The sequence below is a fragment of the Mirounga angustirostris genome, unplaced genomic scaffold, assembly GCF_029215605.1.
Source record: "Mirounga angustirostris isolate CCGP_5_RB_7025 unplaced genomic scaffold, mMirAng1.0.hap1 SCAF_10, whole genome shotgun sequence".
In the NCBI taxonomy this organism is placed as follows: domain Eukaryota; kingdom Metazoa; phylum Chordata; class Mammalia; order Carnivora; family Phocidae; genus Mirounga; species Mirounga angustirostris.
In genome coordinates this window covers 77,106,010-77,125,897 of record NW_026991718.1, presented here as the reverse complement: position 1 = coordinate 77,125,897, position 19,888 = coordinate 77,106,010, and the positions used below count along the sequence as shown (strand labels likewise).

Below are 19,888 nucleotides of genomic sequence, written 5' to 3'. Positions count from 1 at the left end.
AAGAGGCCAAGAGAGGACACTGGATAAAAGCTGGGCGAGTCATCTAACCTGTCTCTGAGCCTCCCTTCCTCCTCTGCAACTGGAAGTGAATAATAACCACTTCCTCAGGTAGCTGGTGAATCAAAATCCTTGAAATAAGCCTGGCAAGAAGAGACTGACCTCAGGCACAGACCCCCTAGAAGCAGCTCCCTGCCCCAGTGGCTATTTGGAGGCAATTACCAAGGCCATGAGAGGATAAAAGCATATCTGGGAAAGGCCTTCCAGCAAGTCACACACCGCAGGCCTGGGGGCAGCTTGAGAACCTGGTACAGCCCAAGGAAGACCCCGAGGAAGGAGCCCAGCTCAGGGCCAGGCACAAAGGACTCTAAAGAGTGCTAAAGATCACATGGTGACAGCTTACCCCATGTGGCCAACCGGGAACCAAGGAGACAGGGCAGAGCTCGGTTTTCCTTTTAAGTGACCATCCCTTGGGAAATAGGCAAGGGGAAGAAACAAGTTTGTTGGTATCCTCTGTGCCCCAAACTCCATTTGGGACTGTTACTTGTTTCAGAGAAGCTAGCACATGACAGATACTTTGTATCAGACAAAGTAAGCCAAATGGGACCTCATCCCCACCACCTGCCCGTGTCATAGACAATACGGATTACAGGCTACAAATTGGTTCTGTACCTCCCGGGCACACTTGAGAAGATCCTAACACAACATACCTTTTCAATTTATAAACTGCAGGGTCACAACTCTGGTCCCCATGGCTGGGAAAAGCTGGTTCACACCAGTTATTCCATGAAGAGATGCCTGCAACCAAACTATTAATCCGTCTCTGAGGCCTCTGTAAACTAGAACTGGCATGTCATTATGACAGTGAAGCAGCTGGGCTCCCGGCTTTTAAGTCACCTTGCTCAACTCATCGTGATAGGGTAGCCTTGGGACATCTCATGGGCACAAGCAGGAGGAGCTCCTGCCAGAGCACAGCAGATTCTGTGCCCCCCATCAGAACTGCTGCCAAGTAGAGCAGGGCCAGGAGCCCCACCCCACGCTCCTAGAATGAGCAGTGTTATCAATTAGCACTGAAAGAAGTAGCCCAGTTTGGGGAAGGTAATAAAAATAAGGCGATAGATATCTCTAGTGGAGGGTGGAAGAGGGACAAGTGCCCAGGACAACCCAAAGTGCAGTCTGTGGACCAGCTGCATGAGCATCCCCTGGGAGCTTGTAGGACGTGCTTGACTCCCTGGGGGTGGAGCCCAGCACTGTGCCTGGAACAAGTCCTCCAGGTGACTGATTCTACGGCACTGAAGCTGGAGAAGCTATGTCTAGCTTCCTGTCCTGGAAAGAGGCCTGAAATTTGACACAACTGTTTCCAACTAAGTCCTCATGCTCTATGAAAAATCGGACTTCCCTCTTTTCAATAAACTGGAAAAGCCCCACAAGAGAAAGACAAGGGTGTGGGCTATGTCCACAGTCAGAGATGGAAGAATGGAATGCAGAGTAAGCCAGGACAGAATGGGACAGAGAACTGCACCTTCCTCAGCTGTCCCACCCCAATCTCCCACCCTCCCCTATACTGGGGCAACCTGGCACCCTCTTCACAGCCACATCAGTGACCAGCAAAAAGGCCAAAAGAGGGATTACCACCATTTGGTGCGTGTGTGTGTGTGTGTAACTCAACACCTGCCCACTGTAAACTCAGAATCTGGGCTGAAGGCTGCCCCATCCCCACTCTGACCATAACTGCAGCACAGCCAGGTGGCAAGCCACTCATCAGGTGGCCTGTAAGGAAGGCTCTCGGCCACCTCCGCTCTGGTATCCTTCAGGCTCTTGGGCAAATGACCTGGTCCTCGGATCAGCAGACAAGAGATAGAATGTTGTAAAAGCTCCACCCGGACATGGACGTGTCCTGGGTCCTGACAGAGCAGGTCACGCCACAGGGAGGGAGGCCTTCACCAAGCCTAGTCTGTCTGTTCAGCTGGCCGGAGGCTGTCCTCTTGGGTGGGTGGGAGGACACTAGGACTTAAACACAGTGTGCATGAAACAGGAAAAGGAAATACCCACAAATTAAAACGTACACCCTATTTTAGCTCTAAACACACATCCCTCTCACAGAGCAATGTCCAAAATAGCCCGTCCTATTTTAAGGAGATCAAAGGCAGTTTCTAAATGGGCTACAAAGCAGACCCAGAGTCTGGAAGATCAGGACTGCATAATAACCTAAGGTTAGAGGCTGCAGATGGTGTTTAACCACCTCCCACACCAGCCTGTTTAAGGCCCAAGACACTGGTACCCCAAGAGCTAAACTGGCTGCTCCAGTCCTCCTGACTCAAATTGCATCCTCCACCTCTGATCTCTCCTCCCATATGGGGGCCCAGGCCGTGGGAGTCCGAGGAGTCTGCCGCCTGTCCTCCCTCACCCACTGTGGTCTCCGGGGCAGGAGAGCCCTCCTCGGTGAATGGACACAGTCAGGGAGAGGTGGGAGCAGGGTGTGGTGGAGGGACGAAGTCCCTGCTCATCAGCCAAACTTTGGCCTGAAGAGGGTCAGTCACTCATGGAGGGACTGTGACTACCATGGTCTTATTCTCTCACAAAGGGAGACCAGTGACGGCCAGCTGGAACAGCTCAAGATTTGCAGGAATCGGGGCTTTGGGCTAACCCTTTCTTGTTAGGCTGTGGTCTGCGAACATGGGGTTGAGTACCTCAGACAGAGAAAAGCTGCAAGCAAAGATGCCCCTAGAATTGGAGAACAGGGCCTGGAGCAGTCAGTGGCTGAGACCATGGTTCCCTTATTCAGGCAGGATGACCAGAATGTGCCACCGCACCTGCTCATGATAAAAGGCCAAGAGGGTGCTGCTGTGGGCACCTCAGGGAGTGGGGCGGGCAGGTGGAGGGGCACAGCATGCCTCCTCTCCCTGGAAGGGGGCCTACCCCACAGTCAGGAGCACAGTCTGAAGCCAGACCTTCTGTGTTCCCACCCTAGCTCTGCCACTCACCAGGCGACACGTAACAAGCGCTGACTGGCTTAAGCGCCTACTCCTCAGTTCCCCTCCTCTGAAACCAGCCTGAGAGGCATCTACCTTGTCCGGTTGTTGCATGGACGAGATAATTTCATCCCCATAAACTGCGGCACACAGAAAAGCTACTCAGGTGTTTGCTGCTAATTATTACTCTCACTACTACCAAGGCCAGGCGACACTACCAAGCCCCAGGGACTCTTCCATCCATTCAGAAATAAGGGTTCTGGAAGCACTTGGGCCAAGCCACTGGCTCAAGGACAGCAGGGAAGGGGCTGGAAGTACCCAGAGAACATAGAAAACTTACAACAGGAAGTAAGGCCTTGATGAAGGTCGATAAAGCTATTAAAAGCACCCATTAGGGCCCCTGGGTGGCTCAGTTGGTGAAGTGACTGCCTTCGGCTCAGGTCATGATCCCGGAGTTCCGGGATCGAGTCCCACATCGGGCTCCCTGCTCGGCGGGGAGTCTGCTTCTCCCTCTAACCCTACCCCCTCTTGCGCTCTCTCTCTCACTCTCTCTCAAATAAATAAATAAATAAATAAATAAGCACCCATTAAAAACCTGGCTAGAAAAGAACAGTCCAGAGGGCCCTATGAGAATTTCTACTCTGGCAACCAAGAACTCAGAGGGAGGCAGGCCCCACTCCCCTCTGGAGCTGGACAGGTGTCCTGGAACCCCACCCCGGGACTTCACCCCCAGCAGAATTCAGCCTCCAGACGTTTCCTCCCTGCACACACCCAGGCTGGCCCGCAGTTCTGTGGTGAAGGCCCCCCTGGCTCCAGGGTAGGGGACTGGAAACCCTGAGGCGGGGAGCGGGGGTTGCTGCTCGTCCCCACCATAAAGGGTGTGACCCACCTGGAGAGACTTCCTGCTCTGAGGAGCTCCTGGGCTTGAACCCTCCTGAGGGCAGACAAGCAGGGCAACCCTCACTAAACGTGGAGCTGTATTTGGACTGAGAAGCCAGCTGAGTGTGAGTGTAATACAGAACCTTAGAGCCCCATGCAGTTAGCACTGGTGAGTGTGGCCTAGCAATGCCTGACCAGAAACCTGAGGCTGCCTAGCCCTGAATAAGCAAAATTCAAGTTCTAGGAACTATCAAGACTCTAAGTTTTACAAGCTTTCTGCAATCTCAACTTAAAAAAATAAATCAAGCTTCTTACAGTATGAATCTTCATTATCCTATTCTAATTAAATTCTTTAAAAAGTTTTGAGATTTAAAAAAAATTTTCAGGTGGCAAGTCTGACTCATTTTATTAAGGAGAAAAACGTGGGCAAGATCTCATGGCAAGGAAGGCTTGTTACCACAAAGCTATTTGGAGTTGATTTTAGTAAGATTCTGCCATCACATCTTGACTAACTGTGGGTGGATTAAACATTTGTGGATTCATCTTGGTAAACCATGAGAAGGTACTGTATTTGTGGGAAAAAATTAAAACCATGATAATTGCACTCCACAGTTATTTGGAATTCCTGGCACTTAATAAGGGGGGGGCACACGGGGCCCCCTACAAAGCAGATCCTTCCCCACCATGAAGAGTGCTGCTCCCTTCCTCCCCAAGCACCCCACCCAAGTAAAGAAAACAGGGAGCCGGGAGTGGGCTGCTGAGCTCCCCCTTACCCCACACAGCCCTGTCTGCCACAGCCATAACCATTTTTGGTCATGCGATGAAACACTGATGCTTTAAAGTATAAAAACAATATATCTGTAAAAGTTCAATGTGCTTCTAAATTTTACATGTAACTTTTACCAGATTAAACTCATTTTGTACTACATTTTGACTCCTTTAGTGGTACCTGTGATTTTGCTTTATCCAAGGCATTGCCTCCCTCTCCGGCCTCATCTGTCGTCCTGGATAATCAAGAGTTGAGCTTCAACGGCTGGGGGAGAGAGACCATTCTGGTACGTGAAGCACGGCCCATGGGGTTTTAGAAGGCTCTCTGTAACCTGCAAATCTGAGGGGCTAACTCTCTGACTTAAATGAAAGCCCTTCCCCAGCTCTCTCAGCACACAGGGGATGCAGTCCAAAGCCCTTCACCCGGCACGGACCAGCGCTCATCCACCTCTCCCCCAAGCTTCCTAAATGCCACACCACAGGTGGTGGCTTGCAAATACGCATCTCCGTGCCTTTGCCTGGGGTCGCCTCGGTCTAGAATACCCTTCCTGTTCTTGTGGCCTTGGGCTTGACAATTCCTACTCATGCTTCATGCCCAGTTTAAATAGCAGTTTCTCTGTGAAGCCTCTCCCACACCCAGGCAGAAATAAGTAACTTCTGCTTTTTATGACACAGCCCTCTCTATCGCCATAAAGAAAAACCTTTACTACACTCTAAATCCCCACAAGCTCCTCTAGGGAAGGGACTGAGTCATCTCCATCTTTAACCCTTCAGTGCTCAGCACAGAGCTGACCCATGGAAGCAGCCCCAAAACAAGCTTTTATTAGATGAATACATGACTGAGAAACATAAGTTTTGTATCTCCCATGCCCTAGACGGGTTTGGTACATAAGAAAAATTATTTGGAAATGCTTTTTATCAATAAAATAGATGTTTTCTTAAGTCATGACTCTAAAATAATTAAACCAATTTTCCTGCTCCTCACTAAGGCTGACCCAGCGGCAATGTGCAAAGAGAGGCTAGGAACTGCCAGGGACGTGGCAAACTGCCTGGTTGAAATGGGTCTGCAGCCTCCTGGCACCTCAGGGAATACAAGGAGGCCAGGGGTCTGTTTGACTCTCATCTGTCACTCACCAGAGGGCCAGTTACCTGCTCCAGCCCTCATGATGTCTGTGGAGTGAAGGGTGACACAGCACCCGTCAGGGCTCATCTCACCACAGGCTCTTCAGAGCATGGAGATCCCAAAGGCATTTCCATGTTGCAAAGAACACTACACACGTCCAACTCTACCTACCTTGAAGGACCTCCTTGTGTGTAGGAGTCCTGCTTAAAAAGAAAAACAACACCTGCCACGGACCCACCAAGCATCCAGAAGGATGGGAAATTGCCCTCACCTGCTGTGCCGTGGACACTAAAATCCACTCGGTAACAGGGTGATTTTGAGGCTAACAAGGTAATACGATATTATTAATACAAAAAGAGAAATAATGGGAGACTAAAATACAACCACAAGTGATTTCATAACCCGTGTGTGTGGCTTTCCATACCAGCCTAGTGAAAAGAGTGCATGCTTTAGAAGAGGACGCAGAAACATACATGTCTGTATATGACAAACAAACCACCGCCAGGAGGATGCACAGATATGCTGGGCCTGCTGGTTGCCTCTGGAGAGCGGAACTAGAAGACAAGACAGAAGCCAGGATTTTTCTCTCTATACCCGTTTGTCATTTTTGAGTGATGCCAAAGGTAAGTAACACCCTCACAGTGTGTAAATATGTCAGACCTGTAATAGCCTCAGACAAGTTTTGAAACTGTCTCCCAGTGAATAAATTGTATCTTTCCCAATAACATATGTCTTAACTCTCAAACATTTCACTCAACTCCCTGGTAAAGTGGGAAGTCAAGATAGTTTAAGACCCAGATCAGCTTTTTAATGCCATGTGAACTTGGGCGGTCATCTAACAGAAATGTCACTTCCAGCTTCCAAGAAGCAAGTAACCTATGCCCCTCTGTTTCCAGGGGAGGCTAGACAGACAGAAGGACAGACATAAAGCACCCCATGCACTGTGCAAACGGGAGCTGAGCTGGACAGGTGAAGGAAGAATGAGTGGATGAACACGGGGAGGTGGGGCGGTCAGTGGGCCAGGAGTGAGGACGCTCCAGACTGCAAGGTGTCACAGGTACCCGCTGATTCACTAAAGCTCAAGAGGCAGCACCAGCCTTGTGGCCAGGGCCTGGGTGAGGCTGCTGACCACACCACAGGGTTCCTAAAGGAGCCCACCATGGCCAGTGCCCAGAGCGTATGGGGGAGGCAGGAGCCAACAACTCGGTTGTCATCCTCTCTACACAGCACCTATGATACCCTCCCTCCCTCCTCTCCATGAGGAAGGCCAGGAGCCTGGGCTCAAGATCCAGCTCCAGCCCTGGCTAAGCTGCACGTCTCTGGGCAAGTGTCACTTGCCCTTGCTGGCCCTCGGATCCCTCTTCTGTAACAGAGGTACCTCAGATCCCTCATCACTTGCCTGTTTCTGCAGATGCCTTCTGCTGAGGGATCAAGGCCCACCACAAACTGTCCGTGAAGCCTGGGCCAGGGCTGGGGGAGGAGACGCAGGACTCCACTGTAGCCTCTCCCTCGTGAACTCGCCATCCACAGGGCAAGGTGACACATGCAAAATGGCTAAACGAGGGAGAAAATGCCTCGCCAGAAGCGGCTGGAGAAGGGGACAGGCATTTGTACCAGGTCCCTTTGCAAGAACTACCGGGTCCCTTGGGCACTTGCCACAGTGTTTGTCTCTCCCATTTTGGGTCAGCTTCTCCACTGGGCTTTGAGCTCCCCCAAGGAGTTTTATTCTAACCCCATCATCCCCACCGTACCCAGAGATGCTGGGGGCAGGGCCCTGCATGGGGGGATGGTAGTGAGCACCTGCTAGAGGCCATCAAGGCTCTGGGTGCCTCTGTGTACATTCACACCACTGACCTTTCTGCTCTGGACAGGTTTTGAAGGAACTGTCAGGGGGTGCTGGGTTCAAGTACAGCTGTGTACGTTGCATCCTCCTCCCCTCACCAAGGACCCCACCTGTGGCTCCTACTCACTATGGCCAACACCCCGCAGCTCTCTGCTGATGTCCAGAGGTGGCAGGGTGTGGACAAAAACAGGCTAAGCATTTCAAACCTTCAGTCCACTTAGCAAACACCGAGCTCGTTCCTGGTTCCCAAAAGCTCCATCTGGAGTTTTAGTCTCTGAGAAGCAGCAGATTCATCGGCCTAATGTCCACAAGCACCTCACCATCATCCACACCTTCATCCGCAAGAGTTTAAACCTCTGAGACGGCCCAACAGGAATATTCCAAATGTGACAAGGTATCAACAGAAATCTTAAGTTAAAAAAAAAAATTCCCACCTGTTACATATTTTAATTCTACATTTTCCCCTGATAGCTTAATGAGATTGCCAAGTTTAAAGGAAAGAAGAAAAGCTTTTCAAAACTCAAATATTGTTTTAACCCCACAGGGTCATTCATCCTTTCCTCCTACATAGAATGGCTGTAAAATAATGAAACTGTCTCTCACGGGGCTTAGTCAGGACATCATTCACGGCGGCCAGCTGCAGTGGGACCACAGATGCATGTATGCACACATCTAACACCCATGGCTAAAACTGTTTTAATGTGACCTCATGTCAAAAGTTTGCCCAAATCATTCTGATTTCTGAGGCTACAGACTGAGTGGGTCATAGCAAAAATGAAATGCATGTTGAAACCTCTTTGAAGAAGACCAGTGAAGGTTTCCCTGGAAATGTCTTCCAGCTCTTCCTATGGCCTGGCCCTGCACCACACCTGACGGGAGGCGACATCTGAAGAAGCCACCACCCAACCCACCACCACTTCTTCCACAGTCCTGGAGTCACACTTCTTTCCCTTCTGCTCCTTAAGTTCCTGGCCAAGAAGGGAGAAACACCCCCACCATCCCTCCCTGCAGGGGCCCGAGGTGTGCAAGCCAAGGATCTGGGCTCTAGTTCCTGCCATGCCTCCCAATGGAGGGGAAGGGAAGGGCTGTCCACTCAGGGACACAGACCCACAAGGCGGGCCCTCAGCTCCCTTAGAGCCTAGAACTAGCAGCAGGTGGGCTTTCCCCTTCTCTTGGTGCAGTGGGAGCTTAAAGGCACGCAGGGCTCCAGTCAGAAGCATCCAGATGGGGGTCAGGAGTTCAGGAGACATCCAGAGTGGGGCACACCTGTGCTTGATCAGCCCCCATGGGCCAGCTCTCCTCACCCCCACACTCCCAAGTCCAGAGCTGGGCTCCTTAAAATCCAGGGATGTGACAAGGCAAAAAGTTGGATTCTAAAATCTCAAGAAGTGAAAAGGAGAGGAAAAAGGAAAAAAGGAAAGATTGAGGAAAGTCTTCGTGGCAGGCCCAAATCCTATGTGTGGCAGTCGGTCTGATACAGACCCTGCCAGATGGGTTAATTCCTCACAGACTTAGCCCACGTGTGACTCCTTTATATGTTCAAAAGGAACATGCTCTCCATAATCAGTGTCATTAAGAAGGCTTTGTGGCTGTAAAATAAAGTCGCCTCTGTTATCAGGAAGCCAGCGGGGCTTCCCTGGGGCTGTCCCCCTCACCCCCATCAGCACGCCAGGCACTAGGCGGCCCCTGGCCACTCACCGATGCCTGCGGCAAACACGGCCTCGCCCTGTTGCAGGGGTCTGGAGACAGCTGCCTGCGCGTGGGCCTCGAGCAGGTTCTAAGGCACCCAGGGAGAGGGCCCAAGCCATCGCGGCAGAGACTGCGAGGGAAAGCAGGGGACGGGGGAATCGCAATTCTAAACAGAGTTGTCAGGATGGCCCTTACGAAGAAGGGGACATCTGAGCAGAGACCCAAGGGAGCTATGAGAGCAAGAAAGCCATGTGGGTATCTGCGGGAAGAGATGCCAGGCAGAAGGCAAGCCAGGGCAACCTGCTTGAAGACGGAGTAGGGACAGTAGGAGGAGACTGGTGGCGGGTCTGGGGGGCGGGGGGCGGGGGGGGCGGGGGGCGGGCGGGGAATGCCCTGTGGAGCCTCATGACTGCTGCTTCACATCCCTGAGCAGCCTCTGGAGGGTTGTGAGCAGAGGCTCGAGCTCATGTGATTTTGCTCTGCAAAGTCCTCTGGCTGCTCTACTAGAAAGCGCCCGAGCAGGGGCGAGGGCAGCAGCAGGGAGGGCAGATGCCCCGCAGACGGCGCAGTACTGAAGGCAAAGTGAGGGCACAGGGAGAGGAGACGTGTGTGTATTCGGAAGATGGAGCCAGCAGGACTTCCTGACAGATGACACAGAAAGCGAAGGGCTGTCAAGGACACTCCCGAGGCTTCACTGAACACCTCAGTAGCAGAAGGACGGTGTGGTCATTCGCTGAGGTGAGGAAGAGCGGGTGAGGAAGAGCATGAGTCTGGTCTGGGACACGTCACGTGTGCGATGCTTACTGTCAGGAAAGCAGTGGAGACGTCTAGACTGGAGCAGTGCGCTGAGGAATTGTCCGCCTGGGGGACGTAAGTGAGCCACCAGAGTGGACAACACCACCAAAGAATCGAGCAGAGCAGAGGTCCCAGGACTGGGCCCCGGAGGTATCGGGGAGTGGAGGAGAAACTGGCCCAGCAGATTGACTGAAACAGGAGGGCAATCCAAAGTGAGGGGCTCTGGGAGCTGTGGGGAGAATGTTCCAAGGATGCAGGAGGGAGCAAGAGGCCACCGAAGGGTGAAGCCCAGGGGCCGGCCACTGTTGGGGGGCAGGGTGTGACATATGGGCGGCTGGCCTCAGAGCATGCATGTGGCACCCACGCTGGTGGGTGGTCTGCGCAAGTGCAATCCAGGCTGCTAGAAGCAAGGCCAGCAGCACGGAGCGGGGTGAGGTGAGGTGGAGACGAGAGGTAGTAGAGATCTGAGGAGAAGGTACAAAATGACTGTCCAGGATAGGGCTCAGCCAAATCCTGCCCACCGTTTGTTTTTGGAGAGTTTTAATGGAACACAGCTGCATCCAACTGTTTCCCTACCGTCTGGGGCGGTTTTCACACCACCATAGCAGAGATGGGTGGTGCTGCCACAGAGATGGATGGCCCACAAAGCCTGAAATATTAATTAGCTGGCCCTTTCCAGACAAAGCTGGCCAACCCCTGGGCTAGGACAGTGGGGAAATATGTCCTGGGTGCCAAGTGGTCCCACCCACACTCTGTGGTTGTGAAGTTAGAGACCCGTCAACGTGGCTGTGACCTCCCCAGCCACAGGCCACTGCGTTGAGACGTGCCTACAACCAGGGTGTGGTTTCACCAAGTGAGCCGTCGAAGGGAGAGGGGCCAGGGGCCTGTTCTGTCAGTCACTGTCAGCCGCCGCCACCACAAAGCCGTCCCCGGCTCCAGGCAGGGTACTCTGTGGCCTCATTTCACCTTCCAGCCCAGGACACTGGAGGACTGAGGCTCAGCACGTAAGAGACCGGCCCCGTACAGCCACGGGGATTCTAAACAGGCTGGCCCTGTGCAGAAGCCCAAGTTCCAAAGCCCCAGGGCCCAGCCGCTCCACCCCAACTGCACCTCAGGATCACCTGATGCAAAGGTGACAAATGCCAATGCTGGCCCCACCTCCACATGATTTTACTGGGGGAGCAGGGGGTGGAAAGCAGGCTTCCATGTTTCTCGAAAGCCCCCAGCTGAGTGTAATGTGCAGCCATGGCGGAGAACGTTGCAGCACGGTCTCGGTCCCTCCCGAACCCCCAGCACCTCCTCTCCCCAGGCTGTTCACAGTGTTCTGCAGGGCTGGCTCCTCCTCTGCCATCTCAGCTGTGAGCTCCAGAGGCATCCTCCAAGCCTGCGAGTTCCCAGTGACAGGGGTCCATGGTGACATGAGGTCCCTCCTGCCCTCAATGCCCAGCCATAAGCCCCACATCTGGTCTCAGCTGGATTTATGGTCCCCTTGTGAACCCATGAAGGGTTACAGACTTCAATCCTTCAGCAATCAGGAGTGTGTTGTTTCGGGGTGCGTGGGTGGCTCAGTTGGTTAGGCGTCCGACTCTTGGTTTTGGCTCGGGTTGGGATCCCAGGGTCATGAGATCGAGCCCTGTGTCAGGCTCCATGCTCAGTGGGGACTCTCCTTGGGATTCTCTTCCTTCCCTCTCTCTCTGCCTCTCTCTCAAATAAAAATAAATAAATCTTAAAAAAAAAAAAAAAAGTGTGGTATTTCTCCTTCATGAACTGAAGCCTCACTGGGTTCAGGATCAAGACCATCAAAAAAGAAATGCCACAGGTCTCAGGCCCAAAAATGTGACCCACCAGCCTTACCCCACATGGAACTACTCTGGTTTGGGTTTCATTCCCCTCCCTTCCTTTATCATATTTCCCTGATAGCACCTGCAGCTTTTCTGTTCTCTTTACTGAGAGGTCAAATTTGGGGTGTCTCGCCTCCTTACTATAAGACCTCAATATTTTACTATTATTCCACTTTAGGACAATCACATGTTACATTAGTTCATGGTCTCATTGCATTGGAAAGCAAACAAAGCACTACTATTGATAAATATTTTAAAGCTCAGTCTGGAATTCCACAAAGGTGACGTTGAACCTCTGGGCAGTTTAATCAATAGGCTGCATCCCAAAAGTCCATTTATAAGTTATTTGGAACCTAGAAAGTATTTCTTTTCATATAAAATTACCTTTAAGATGGTATTTAAGTTTCTAAGGTAACAAGCAAATGCCTGTTTTTTTGTTTGTTTTTAAAGATTATTTATTTATTTATTTGAGAGAGAGAGAGAGAGCACGGCAGAGGGAGAAGCAGACTCCCCGCTGAGCAGGGGACCACCCTCCCCCCCCCCCCCCCCCCGAGGCAGGACTCAATCCCAGGACCCTGGGATCATGACCTGAGCCGAAGGCAGATGCTTAACCAGGCGCCCTGGCAAATGCCTGTTTAACTCACTGGTTCTTTTGCTACGTTAAAATAAGGAAAATGCTATTATAATATAAGAAAATCAAGTGTGTGTTTCCATGTGCCTATATACAAGAAAATCAAATGTGAGTGGATGTGTGCTGCGTATATGCAAAAACATCTTCTGTGACCCAAGGAAAAGAAGCTCTACGTCAAACGCTCAGGTGCTAACCCACGGAGGCTGGGAAGAGACCTTTGCTCACGTCCAGGGTGGAGGACACCGATGACGCTGTGTCTCCGCCGTACCTGACACCAACACATGGTGCGGGCTGGTCACTAACACTGCCGACGGCTTCTCGGTCTCAGCTGGCAACACAGACAGGTGCAGATGGAGAGATCGAGGTAACAGAGCGGTGACCGATAAACAGACGAGGGGGAAGGTGGGGAACGTGCAGTATGGGCTCCAGGCATCCAAGGGCAAAGCGAAGCAACTGTCTCCCCTGCTCTACTCAAAGAGGCTCAGAGTCCACAAGTCCGGCACGCTCACTCAGCGACCGCTGCAACATACGCAAGTGTGAGACAAGCACTTAAAAGAGAGGTGGAAATAAAACTGTGGGTCCCCATCAAAAAGCATGCAGACACTGTCCCCTGTTGGAGTACCGTCACTGCTGTGTGTGTGGTGCCTGGTCGATCACTGGGCCGGGCCTACCTGATGCACGTAAGCAAGGCGCTCTGTGGACAGAAAGACCTGTGACATCTGCTCTGCCACTGACCAGCTGGGTAACCGAACTCCTCCGCACCCCGATTCTCTCATCTGTCAGATGGGAGGATGGACACGCATCCCTGAGGGTGTTTCGAGGATTAAACAAAATGGTGCACGTGGAGATGGAGCACAGCAACGAGCACTCGGCAAGGCTCCACGAATGCTCGTGGCTTCTAGTTCGTGACAGGGAATGTGTGTCAGCCGACTTGAGTCGTCAGGCCCCGGGGCACCGTGAGTGCCCAACAGGTTAGCTTAAGAAACACAACAAGAGAGGTGCCTTCCTGAACGTCTGGGGAGAGGCAGGAGCAAGTCTTGTGGGGGACAGGGTACAGACTGAGCAAGGTGGGCAGGGCTGGCCTGGACAGGGGGCCAGGTGATCCCCAGAGGCCATGCTGCTGGGCAGAAGCCAGGGCTACCCCAGGAGAAACCACAGGCCCTACCCACCTGAGCAGGGGGCTCACCGTGGAGAGGAGGTAGGAGCAGGCTCCACTCCCTGGGGAAGGAGATAACTGGGCCCAGCCAGTTATCGGGGCCTCTGAACAGCCACTGAGGTGGGTGCAAGAAGAAAAATGAGCTGAAGATATGGAACAGACTCAGGAACATGGTATTTATAATACATAAATATAAATAAACAAATATATAATACACATATCTGTTCACATTCACATCAAAGACAACTTTCCTCATTCCACAATAGTGGAACGACTTTTCAAATGTCTGTCCTCTGGCTTCCCAGCCCCCGACCCCAGGGCAGGAATGGTATGTTCTGTTTGCTGTTCTTTTCCTTCTGCCTTCCAGACTGCCCAGCACAAGTAGCTATTTGACTGATGTTTGTCCTGTCAGTGAGCCAACTGTCTGCACATCTCTCGATGCACTGTATCTCTCAGGGATTAACACAGTCTATCCCAGATGTCACCTGGCCTTCTTCATGTCACTTCTCCCTGGCTGGGACTGGCAACTCGCAGTGAATAAGAGCCCCTGCTGGGCCATCCATGCTGGGCCATTTCACCCATGTGATACCACCTAATTTTCACCAGGTTGTTCTACCATCATCATACAGATGAGGAGAACGAGGCTGCCCAAAGCCATCCGGCCACAGTGAAATAAAGTCATTCATTCAACAAACATGTCCCGAACAAGTTACAGCCGTGGCACCTGACCCCGAAGCGCTTATATTTTTCAAATGACCAACGTAACAACACAGGAAAATGACAGGGGCTTATCTGTTCATCGAGTGCATCTCCAGCAACATCACAAAACGGGCCCTACTGCAGAGTCAGAGAGAAGAAAGAACCACGGCCACCCAAGAGCTGCTCAGCCTCTTCAAGCCTTGGATTCCTCCTACGTCCCCTGAATGTCCTCTGAAGGCTGCAGTGGGATACCGCACCAGAGCCCATAGTGGGGCAAGCAGTGGGGATGGCCACATTCTAATCTCTGGAGCCTGCAAATGTTATTTATACGGCACAGACTTTGCAGATGTGATTAACTGAACATCCTGAGGAAGGGAGATTATCCTGGATTACATGGGTGGGCCCTAATTCAATCCTAAATGCCCTTACAAGAAGGAGGCTAAGGGAGATTTCAGACAGAAGGTCATGTGACAGAAGCAGAAAGAAGAAGTCACAGAGAAGATACTACCTAGCTGGCACTGAAGATGGGGGGTAGGGGGACACGAGCCAAGGAATGCCAGCGGCCACCAGAAGCTGGACAAGGCAAGGACTGGACTCTCCCCTAACACTACGGGGGGAGCACAGCACTACTACGCCCTGGGTTTGTGCCCCGGGACACTGATTTTAGACCGCTAGCCTCCAGAACTCCAGAACTGTGAGAGCATACGTTTCTGTTGGTTTAGCCACCGAGTCTGTAAGAATTTGCTAGAGCAGCCCTAGGAAACTAATACAGGGGATTAAATGAGAAGCATCAGCCCGGTGCCCGGCACAGTGGGAACTGAAGCAATCTCAAACAGCGAAGGACAGTCCCCGCCACCCTTCCTGGACCACCAGCCGGTCTTCACAAGTGGTGGGAAGATCTACAGCCTTACGCTGTAATGATCCTGCTTACATTTTAAAGAATTCCTTCATATCTATTGCTTCTCTCGATAGCATCCCCAAAGGGAGTTTCCCAGGCTATGCAAGGACTCTTAGCTCCTCCCATATAAATACAGTATTGCCACAAGCATTTGTCTTAAACACCCAGGACAATTAACTCAGATGTTCACAGGGCAAGCTTTGCTTATGTCGCACGGACTAGACCCTCCTGGCTTTTGGTGTCAGGAGTTGCCATCAGGGCCCCCTTACCTTGAATAAACACAGCAAGAGAACCTGTCCCGGCCACAGGCCCTGAAGTTGGTAGGGGGCTGGCCCAGGGGAAGGGCCAGCCGGGCAAGCAAAAGACAGGGTGGCTGCCGTTTGGCCCTCCGACCCCCTCTTTTCACCTCTTCAGTCCTGGTACCATGCACACCCACACTTGGTTTTCCTTCTTGAGGGTTGAGTCCCAATGTCGAAACGCACAGTGTGCAATAAGCCCACTTCCTCCGCTCTCAGCGGCCTCCTCCTGGGCTCTGTGTGGAGGTGGCCCCACGACCCTGACCACTCTTCTGCCTCCCTTCGGCCCCCCTTCAGTTTTGGAGTCAGGACCGGGCAGCCCCAGGACCCTGCCACCCTGACCAGGGCCTGCAGGAGATTTGAAGACCATCCCTTCCACCAGGCTAAGCAGCCCTCAGCCACAGAGGGCTCAGGGCGGAGCTTCGAAACCTCAAGAGTATTTTAGAGAAAATATGAACAAAAAGAAGAAGCCTGTCCACTTCCTGAAAGTCATCTGCTGGTCCCGGAGTTGCCTTCGTGGCTCCCAGTCTCTGACCTTCTGCAATAGCTGGGTTTACCCAGCAGACGCTGGTGCCCTGAGCGAGCTGACAGCCACGAACGGGGCAGAAGGAAGGCAGAGCTGTGTACGGATTGAGCCACGGCCAGAAGGAAGAGCCGCCTCAGCGCTCCTCGGCCACGGGCACTGCACACAGCAGACCCCGGCGGCGAAGGTCTAACGTCTGCCAGGCCTTGGGTGTGTCTTGCTGAATCCCGCACAGGGGCTGGCAAGCAGCCTCACAGACACAAACCTCTGAACCCTCTGGGGTGGGCTACCATCAAGTCCTGCTCTCCGGAGCATCCCCGGGGCCAGTGTGGCAACAGTCACTCGGTTTGTGCCTGAAACCTCCTACAGAAGCGAACGCTAACAGGCAGGCTTGCTGGAGGAGCCCCCACTCCCCCTCCCAGGCCCGAAGACAGGCCTCCTCCGCCTGTACAATGTGTCCATGTGTCGTAACTGCATGCCTGCTCCACCGTGGCAAACTACCGGCCGCCTCCAGACTTAGAAGCTGACAAGGCCCATCCAACCTGACTCCGAGACGCACTTACAAGGCCCACGTCCAGGCTGTTCCCTTCCCTCTCACACGCACTGCAGCCTATATACTGGGTGGGAGCAGCCGGAACCAGCCTCAGCCAGACCTCGTCACACCTACAAGTGGGCTCTGCTCCGTCAGCACTTGCACCCCTGGTCCTGCTGTCGGAGACGTCCCTCCAGAACCATCTGCAGCACCTGCAGTAGCTTGGACCTGCGGTGGGCCCTGCAAAGTCCCCCGGAGCCACTGTTCTTAAAGCTGGTGTCAAAGGTGGCCCTGACAAACCTCATTCGGGGTGCTATGGGTTGGTTTAAAAGGTCTGTGTGTAACTGAAGGTAATATTTTAAAGAAGCGTATCTTACAAATAACAACAGCTAACCATTAGCTGCCGTCCACTCCCCAAAGAAAAAGTTACAGTCCAGATGAGAATTGCAGTCAATGGGGAGGAATTTCTAAACGTCACCTAACCCCACACTCTCCTTCCAGCCAGGACAATACTCAATCCATACCTCAGAGCAAGGGCCGGGCGGGGGCGGGGGGGGGGGGGCGGCCTTCTTTCAAAGAACTAACATGTTAGTGCCCAGCACAGACTGGGAAGAGACTACCATGTTCAAGAGAGCGCTACTGCACAGCCCGGCAGGGGGACGCTGTAAAGCCGGGCAAAGCAAAGAGAAACTCTTTGCAACGAGTACCAAGATATAGTAAGGGGAGAGGGTGAGGGGAACAGCGGACAGGGAATGTATACTGTGGGCATGAAAAAAATTTTTAATGTGTACATACATAACATCTGCTGGCATACACACAATATCTTGGGAAGAACACACCAAAAGCACATGGCATTGGTGTCTCTAGGGAGGGAATCTGGGTGGCTGGGGTAGGAGGCAGCCTTTACCATATACCCTGCTACAGCTTATAATTTTTGAACCATGAACAGGTATGCCTGTTGAAAAACATAAAATGTTATCAAACATGTCTAATCAAGCTAAGTACAAGCAGGTTTTGAGGACTCCCACCAAGTAACATTAGTGTTTAGCCACTAATAGGAAGGTAGAGGATTCAAAGGGGTGCTTCTGTGGGTCAGTGTCACCCCGGCAGGTGAGAAATCGATGAGGCTGCACCTGCTGCTTGCAACAGTATCCATCCCCTCGCCCCTGCCAGCATCCCTTGCACTCTGCCCGCCATTTCCCTCTTCTCCAGCCTTGCTCTTCCGCCATGTTTTTTGCCCTGGCTACATCACCACATCACATGGCGTAGTGACGTTTATACTCACAGTCCCCGAGTCACAAACTCTTAAAGGAGGAGCATGTTTTAGCACAACCACAAGCCAAGCCCTGTCCCCATCATCTCTCACTACCAACCGCCCTCCCCCAGCCACTGGCCAACAGGCTTGACTATGTTTTCTGTCTACACTGCACCCCATGTGTGGAGACCCCACAAGGTCATAGGAAGAGCATGTGTCTGTGGAGGAGGCAGGGCCAACCGAAGCGGTTTCATTGCAGGGAGAGGACCCTGAGACAATTCATATCTGTTTCCAGAAGCCCGTATTTCTGGGGTTCTTCACACTCCAACACTTTCTTTTCCTCACAGCCAGCCCAGTTTTCACAGGTAGTCTAGAATATCCTTCCCTGGTCCTCTTTCATTTCCATCATTTCAGAGACATGCCTTCCCAACCAGCACGGTGGGCTCTGGGGGCCTTGCCTCTGGGTTCAGTGAGCTGCGATGCCCAAGCCACTGAACGGGAATGAGGGAGCCCACCTTGGCCCACAAACCTGGTTAGAGCACAGGTATGGTCATAAAAATGATTACCATTTAAGAAAGGGTCTCCTCGAACCCCTAAAGAGACTCTGGAATCGCTTTTGTCACTTAAAATAATGATATAAGCAAAACAGACTAAAAAGCTTTTAAAAAGTCTGAAAAGGCTCCTGTGTGGGATGAAGTCCCAAACTTGAAAAGGGCCCCTCAGTGAGCTGCCCCTGCCTCTCCTGAGCCTCCTTCCTGATGCGTTACCCCCAGTGGTCCCCACACTTTTCTTTTGAAACCCTCAGCTCAAGCTATCACCCCCACCCTTGACACATAACTCCCCATGAAGTCCTGTGATGTCCCCAAAACCCATGAGAGGAGGAAGCCACCCTTCCTGTGTACCCCATCCTACTGGGCTTCTCTTTTCGCTCCTATGATACCTCACTTACAACCCCGGGCATATGGGAAAAGGTTGATGACATTGAGAGAGAAAAAAATCCAAGATGACCAAGTCTGAAGGTGGCGTGGCACGCTCCTCCCAGAGCAGCAGGAATGGTGGCTAGGTTCCAGCCAACTGGCTGACAGGGCCTGGGTGCCCAGGACACGAATGCCAGGGCACAGGGAGGACATATCAGGGGCACGAGATGTCAGGTTGGCTTTCACCCTGAGAACCGACTGGAGCTGGAGCTGTACCATGAGCTCCGGTCTCACTTCCCTCTCCTAAGTGAGACTGAACCCCAACTTGACCTCTGGGAAATGGGCTGTCCTCCTAGGACAGGCTGAGGCTTTTCCTGCACTTTCAACAATGAAATGGTAGCTTTGTCCATTCATTCACTCAAAAAACATTGACTACACACCTATTTTGTACCAGGCACTGTGGGATACTCTGGAGATACGAAGAAAACTGAGCTACTTTTCCTGCTCTGAAGGACATTTATGTCCTATGACACCCCAGATCTGTTATGTTCACTGGGCATGTCCCCAGAGAACAATCTTCACAAACGCGAATGCCAGTGAGGGACACAATGTCCCCCCCTGCAATAAAACACAGTAAAGCAGAATTTAACATTTTAAATGATTCCTCTGGATCCCTGAGGATTTACTGTCAAGGAGCTACACACCATGAAGGAGCGGGTAAGGGGGCTCCCAAACGGGGGGGTGCAGGTGAGCCAGGCACTCAGCCCTGCACATGCCAGCCCTTGGCGGTGCCCAGACTAGATTAGTTTACTTTGGTGCCGTTTTCCTTTTGGCGACCTGGCACTCACCCCCTAACTACACTCCATTAGTGGAACTGTGCACTCACTCTCTCTCAGACCACTCAACTTGGGGGCGCATGTGGTCAAAAGACCCAGGCCAGGCAACTGGAGTACTGAGTTCCCCAGCTTTAGGGGCGATCACCTGACCCAGGTCCACTCAGCATCACTCCTTCCCCTGGGACAGTCCAGACCTGCACCATCCATCTTGTCTCACAGTGAACGTCACTCCCACCGG

At 52.3% G+C, this 19,888-nt stretch overlaps 1 protein-coding gene across 5 annotated transcripts in view; it reads right to left on the bottom strand.

Annotated features, from left to right (window-relative positions):
- Window positions 1–19,888, bottom strand: part of INPP4A (inositol polyphosphate-4-phosphatase type I A) — a 132,066-nt gene that overhangs the window by 97,722 nt on the left and 14,456 nt on the right. The window lies entirely within an intron of this gene.